At 42.4% G+C, this 7,034-nt stretch overlaps 1 long non-coding RNA gene across 1 annotated transcript; it reads right to left on the bottom strand.

Moving 5' to 3' along the window:
* Window positions 1–3,233: 3,233 nt before the first annotated feature.
* LOC107296274 lies at window positions 3,234–6,831 on the bottom strand. Its single transcript, XR_001549092.1, has 3 exons — window positions 6,667–6,831; window positions 5,331–5,483; window positions 3,234–3,284 (listed from the first exon to the last, which is right to left on the bottom strand). It is a non-coding gene; the product is annotated as an uncharacterized LOC107296274 (long non-coding RNA).
* Window positions 6,832–7,034: the final 203 nt, after the last annotated feature.

Here is a 7,034-nt window from a genome sequence, read left to right as displayed (position 1 = left end):
AACAAATTAAAACAAATAAAGAGATCATTCAACTTGAAACATACTAATTCCTATTCAAACTTTATTCTCTGTACTATGCAAGGGCTTTACTATAGAACTCTGCCATCTACTGTCTCTTAATCTCAATAGGCTGGTTATACAATATTGTTAATTCTTATTATTTTTGACAAAACAAATTCTAAGTCAGTTTAGTATATATATTTTTTTAAAAAAAATCTGCAAACAAGTGATGTAATTCTCCTGGGAAATTTTTTTTAGACATTTTAACACTATATTCTCAAAATTAGTTCAATATTGTATAAGAGACATTCCTAATCCATCTAGGTATAGCGTATAATTTTTACTTGTCCAAAGGGATGTGCATTATTTGATTTATTTTTAAACATGTGCCAGCTAGTGCAGGGATAGGCAACCTTGGTAATTTTATGACTCATGGACTTCAACCCTCAGAATTCCTGAGACAGCCATGCTGGCTCAGGAATTCTGGGAGTTGAAGTCCACGAGTCATAAAAGAGCCAGGGTTGCCTACCCCTGAGCTAGTGCATTCTTTTTACATCAGCATGTTCCAATACATTATAGCATGCAAATTTATTTACTGAAAAAGCTGGCATGGTCATTAATTGAATGTTAACAGGTATATAGGCAAACTTGTAATTGTTTCAAACCATCCCATACCTGCAAAATTGGCATAATTGAACTCTTACAATTCATTAATTTATCTTTTAATTTACTGATTCGTTTTGATTTAAATATTACTTCGTCTAGCAAATTCATCTTTGAATCTTATTTATCTCTGCTCCGATTTGCTCCTTACTTACTATGTAAATTCTTTCAGCACATAATTCTTATTCCTTGCTTCCCGCTCCTACTTAATGGCCCCTTCTTGACCTCACAACTAGTTGCTAGGCTATTGAAATGCAGAAGCTTGGAAGAAACTGAGTTCAAAGGCTTGTGGGTCATGAATGGCATTTCAGCATGTAAGTCAAGTCCAAAAAGCATTTTGGGATCATATTACAAAAATCATACCCCAAGGACAACTCTGATAATTAATACCACAATGAATGAATAACAAACAGGCTAATGTGGAAGTTGAATTCCAAGATGACAACTCCAGAAGGAAAAGTTCTAGGTACAATGGAATTGTACTGCCTGATATTTTTCAATTGAACAATCGGAATAGAACTGAAAGGTTCCTTGTAGGTCTTCTAGTCCAATCCCCTGCTCAAGCAGGAGACTCTATACCAGTGGTGGCGAACCTATGGCACACGTGCCAGAGGTGGCACTCAGAGCCCTCTGTGGGCACACGCGCCATGCTCTGGAGATGGCAACCGTCCCTCTTCAACCAGCTTCCCGCTAACTCGCCGAGGTCCACGTGGCTGGATGCATCCCAGTACCCATGCGCTCACTGGCCTCTGTGTGCAGGGGCCGATGGTGTCAGGTAGCAGCCATCCCAGCCCCTGCCTCACCTTGCCTGCGACAATGGCTCCCCTGCCCTGCCTCGCCTTGCCTTGTCTCACCCCGCAGATAAGCCTCCTGCCCACTGCCCCAACTGCCAGAGACCCCCTGGATTTCCTCCAACCCTGCCCGGCCCCCACAGGTGTCCCTTCCCACGAGCAACATCAAGGTTATCACGCCCACCTTGGCCACACCCACTCAGTCTGCCATGAGCACCACAGCCACGCCCACCCAGTGGGCCACACCCACCTGGCACCGGGCGATAAATAAGTGGGTTTTGGGTTGCAGTTTGGGCACTCGGTCTCTAAAAGGTTCGCCATCACTGCCCTATACAATTTGAGAGAAGTGGTTGTCCAGTCTCTTCTTAAAAACCTCCAGTGATGGAGCGCCTACAACTTCTGACGGCAAGCTGTTCCACTGCTTAACTGTTCTCACCGATAGATAACACATCTTGTAATAACTTGGGTACCCAGACACTTGATCTTCTGCCATGCAACATTATTTCTAATATCCCTCTACTTTCTGTCCCCTCTACAGGTATCATACTAGAGAACATGTAGCGTGTTCTCTTGATCTTAATTGTCACAAGCATCAACACAAATAAAGAGATGAAAGGCAAGGCTGATTTACAAATACAGTGATGCAATCTGCAAAGTTTGTTAAGAAAATTGTTCGAAGCATGCCTGGGCAGGAAAATTAAAATACAAAATTTGATTGATAGAAATGATTAATGCTGCAATCATATAGGGCAGTGGTTCTCAACCTTTTTAATGCCGTGACCCCAACCGGTCGTAAGTCGAGGACTAAACTGGTCGTAAGTCGAGGACTAAACCGGTCGTAAGTCGAGGACTACCCAACCGGTCGTAAGTCAAGGACTTTCCCTGCCCAGGAGCGCCGCACATGCGTGGTTCCACCCCCTGCGCCGGCCAAGGCATAGCTGGCAAGCGGCAGAGACGGAGCAGGCCGACCACCAGCTGGCCCAGCTCAAGGGAGGTAAGGCACCCACCGGAAAAAGGGGGGGAAAAATGGCGGACAGCCTTGCTTGGCGACCCCCGTGAAATGGTCGATCGACTCCAAATGGGGTCGCGACCCATAGGTTGAGAACCGCTGATATAGGGGAAGACCGAAAATGTAGACCACATCATTAATAACTCACCAAACTTTGTCCAGTGATGGTGTAGGCTTCGCTGGTTCCTATCGGGAAATCTTTAAAGCCACATCACTAATGCAACCACCACCCAGCTCCAGGGAAGAGCCAATTCAGTTATGATGTTCACTCAAGAGGAAGCAAATGGAAATTCTTCCTTCAATAGTTTGACTCACAGGAATATATGCATTAAAGACTGCTAACATTGACCAGAATGAACATTACTAAGTCAATAAGAGTGCAAGCCTTTATTCATTGATATAGTATTTTAAAACCAGAGGCAAATTAAAAGGAATAAAAGAAAAAAAGAAAAAAGGAAATGAAGTTGTCTTCAGAAATAATTGATTTCAATCACCTGCCTCCCTGGCACAAGGGCTGTCACAGCATACACGTTTCTACAGTTTGGATCAGTGTTTGAGACATAAAATTAAATGTACACCACGTCTGAGTCCACTGATCCCCACCTGACTTTTATGGGTTACATTTTCAAAGAAAGTTTGGGTGAATTAGAAAACCAAGCCAATTTGACATCCATGCTTTCAAACATCTCGTGTATTGTTCATTACTTATTTCAAAGAAGAACTCGTGTTAATATTTAAATGTTGTTTAAAAAATAAGGAAAGGAAATTACCATAGGTATATTTTCTGAAAGGCGGCAAAAGTTCTGTCCTTGATGTGATATCTAGAGGGGGAGCAAAAATGAAAATCAACATTGTTTTCCCTGACATTTAGTAGTGTACGTAAGCACCTGGACCATTATCTTAGACCAAGGGTAGGCAACCTTGGCTCTTTTATGACTTGTGGATTTCAACTCCCAGAATTCCTGAGCCAGAATTCTGGGAGTTGAAGTCCACGAGTCATAAAAGAGCCAAGGTTGCCTACCCCTATCTTAGACCAGGAGAAAATAAAGCTGTTTTTCAATACCAATCAAAATGCACCAAATCCAATGAAACTCACTTACAAAGAAGTATAAATACATAGCTATGAGATCTTCTCCAAAAGAGACCAATAGGTGCAGCACCTAATCAGCTTTTACTGGTCTTAAAAGGTTAAACAGGGTCAGACCTGGCTAATACTCAGAGGGGAGCCCACCATAATTATTGGCTACACTGAGAAAGCATCCCCCCCATGAAGGCAGTGACAAAACACTCCCATGTCAAGAAAACTGGATAGCTGCATCTATGTAGAGATCAGGGACTGAGTCAGGCCGATGAGGATCGTCATATTGTAATAAAGACATATTCGAGGCAGGCTTGATGTCTGCTGACTACATTCCACAGAATCTTCAGCCTGGAAGGTTTTTTGCCATTTTTAGATTTGGCAGGTTTTTTTTTTTCACTTTTACATCCAATACAGGTGGTTCTCCATTAACAACCACTCATTCAATGACTGTTTGAACTTACAACAGTGCTGGATGAGTGGTAGCTATGACCAGCTCTCATACCGATGATGTCACCGTGTCTTGGAATCAAGCAGTTGCAATTTAGAAGAGCTTTCCTGCCGGTTTCCAACAAGCAAAGTCAATGGGGAAGTCGGCAGGAGGTTGCGAATCAAATCACAGGTTTTCATTGAATGGCCCACATAACCCTTCCTTTACAACAGCAATCAGGACTGTCATTGCTATTGCTATTTTTATTTTTCAACTTATGCCCCTGTCATTTAACAGTGGAGTTTTTGGTTCCAATTAGCACTGTGGGGTCTTTGGTGCTCTCTGAGCTTGGTTGTTTTCTTGCAGACCTTTCATTACTCAATTAGAAAGCATCATCAATTCAAGAAAGGAATGGAATTTGCTCTCATTCTATATACTAGTCGCAGGGGTAGGCAACCTCGGCTCTTTTATGACTCATGGACTTCAACTCACTGTGGGTGAGGGCAGTTTTGGTGTTTTCTTGATCGGGCTCTTGTTTACTGTTAGCTTGTTTGTCTGAGTTGTTAGTTCCTTGACTGGGATATTGTTTGCTTTTTGACTGTTAGCATTGTTAAACAAGGACCATCCGTAAACACAGTGAACCCACAAAATGGATGTAACAATTATGTTAGATTAGAGACTGAAATTTTATAATTCAAAATCTGCCACGACTTGTTTTTTTGTGTGTGTGTTTGTTTGTTTTGAGCCTTTGAGTCAATGTTGACTCCTGGCAACTGCCTGGACTGCCTGCCTGCATTTTTCTTGGCAAAGTTTTCTAGAAGTGGTTTGCCACTGCCTTTTACTAGGGCTGAGAAAGAGCGAGTGGCCCAAAGTCAGTTGGCTTCGTGTCTAAGGGAGGACTAGAACTCACAATCTCCCTGTTTCTAGTCTGGTGTCTTAATTAAACTGGCTCTCCTAATATCTTAACATGTGATACTGTAAAAAACTTGCCTTGTAAATTGATTATCCCTGAGAAAGCATATATTCTGAGAGAAATCAAACTTTACTGAGTTTGACTTTTCCAAATCATGGTCCAACAGAAACACTGTAGGAACAAGGGAGATAATATATAATCAAATCAGACAACTGGCCCAACCAACACATGACTGAAGTCCTGGCTGGCTGACTGCAGCACTGTGTTTCTGGGGATTTTGTTTCCCCAGCTTGCCTAAAAATGCATTTTACATACAAAAAAGTACATGCTCCAATTCTTCTGCCAGAGAAATATCAGCAAACTGCCTTTTCCCTTTTCCCCCACCTGTTCTGCCAATTAATCTTTCAGTACACTGACCAACAAAGTCAACCCTCATAGCTTCTTACCCTTCTTCACAAATGTAATAAATTCTTTTACAGTCTGGTCCAGGTTAACATTATGGTACACAACTGGTCTGAAATTACGATGCTCAAAAGAGCGAACAAGACGAACGGTAACTATCACACTTTCGGATGACATGTGAATTAACCGCAATTTACCTGGAAGGCAAAAAACATAATAAAACATTGAATTATTGTCTTTAAAAGAACTGGTCTTCTTGGAAAATAAGAATATAAGAGATCAACTAAGAGGCATAAAGAGATTTTTAGAAGGTTCATAATTATTTCATTCATTTCAGTAATCCTTATTTTAGAAATTTAGAAACATTTGAATAGTACTTTAAAAAGAAGCATTAAAAGATGCATAAAGAAAAGGAGCCCTAAAACAGTGGTGTTAAAAGAAAACTACTTAGTGGATACTGGCCTACCCTACCTTCACATTCTTTCTCTCTCTGGCCACTACTTTCCCTTATCCTTTCCTCCTTTCCCCCTTTTATTTTTTTAAAAAAACTTTAACGATCTTCTCAGTAGATGCCAAACTTTATATTATATTTCATATGATGCAGGAAGTTCAGATACAAGAAACAGATTTCATCCATCTTGAGACAGGATCCTACGGTTAACCTGATCTGTCTTGCAAAAGTCCAAACGACCAGTAGAGGGCAACAGAGAGGCCCTTCCATTTTGAGCCACTGTTTTGCTGCGATCTAGCGATCGTCCAGATTCCTTCAGACCACTCTGGTACCTCTAGTGCAGGGGTAGGCAACCTTGGCTCTTTTATGACTCATGGACTTCAACTCCCAGAATTCCTGGCTGGCTCAGGAATTCTGGGAGTTGAATCCCACCAGTCATAAAAGAACCAAGGTTGCCTACCCCTGCTCTAGTGAGTGCAACAGTAATCCAACCATTACAAAAAAGACTATACAAGACTGGATAGGTCGGTCATGATAAACCAAGCGTCATGTGAGTCAGTACAGAACGGGGAGAGCATTCTGATCAAAATACAAAGTTCCTATTTGCACGTGCATTTCGGCGTACGCGTGTGGTGTGTGTGTGTGTAATATATCTATGCATCATAGAAGCCTCATGCGAGCTCATGACTACAGTAAGAGCATTAAAACTATATGGAGCAGCGTTTAATTGACTTATTTTACCAGTAGAAGGTAATACTAATTTCTTTATTTATTTTTAGCCACCCAAACTCTAAATGGGCTCTACTTAAAAATGCCCACCCAGTTGCACGCACCGGAGTGCTTTCCCACCTATGAACGCCTCCCAACTCCAAGCACCCACGTCTCCTTCAGCTTCATAGCAACGCGTGACATTGTGCCTCCGAAATCACCTGCCCCTCTCCGTGACAGCTTCGCTAAGAATCCTGGTTTCCTCCCAGCCGAGTCGAGAGCCTCACTTCCTCGCCTCGCTCGCAGGTTCGCATATAAAGCGAAGTCGCTCAAATGAATCCCGCCCTTGCCTTAGAATCACGTGACTGGAAGGCTTCCTCCGCTGGTTCCTCCCCATCGTCTGTCATTTCCTGATGGAGAAAAAAGGCTCGTCTTCTACTATTCTCCGCCCCTTCGCACTAGCGATTGGCTGCTCCTCTTAATTTTCGCGTTCCACCCAATGACAAAGCTTAGAATTCCCTTTTCCTTTTTGCTACTATTCTCCGCCCCTCTCATCAGCGATTGGCTGCGCCTCAATTAAAGACGCAAG

This window comes from Protobothrops mucrosquamatus, unplaced genomic scaffold, assembly GCF_001527695.2.
Source record: "Protobothrops mucrosquamatus isolate PMUCROS unplaced genomic scaffold, P.Mucros_1.0 scaffold_200, whole genome shotgun sequence".
NCBI lineage: Eukaryota > Metazoa > Chordata > Lepidosauria > Squamata > Viperidae > Protobothrops > Protobothrops mucrosquamatus.
Note: the sequence above shows the minus strand (reverse complement) of the source record. Positions and strands in the feature narration are given on the sequence as shown.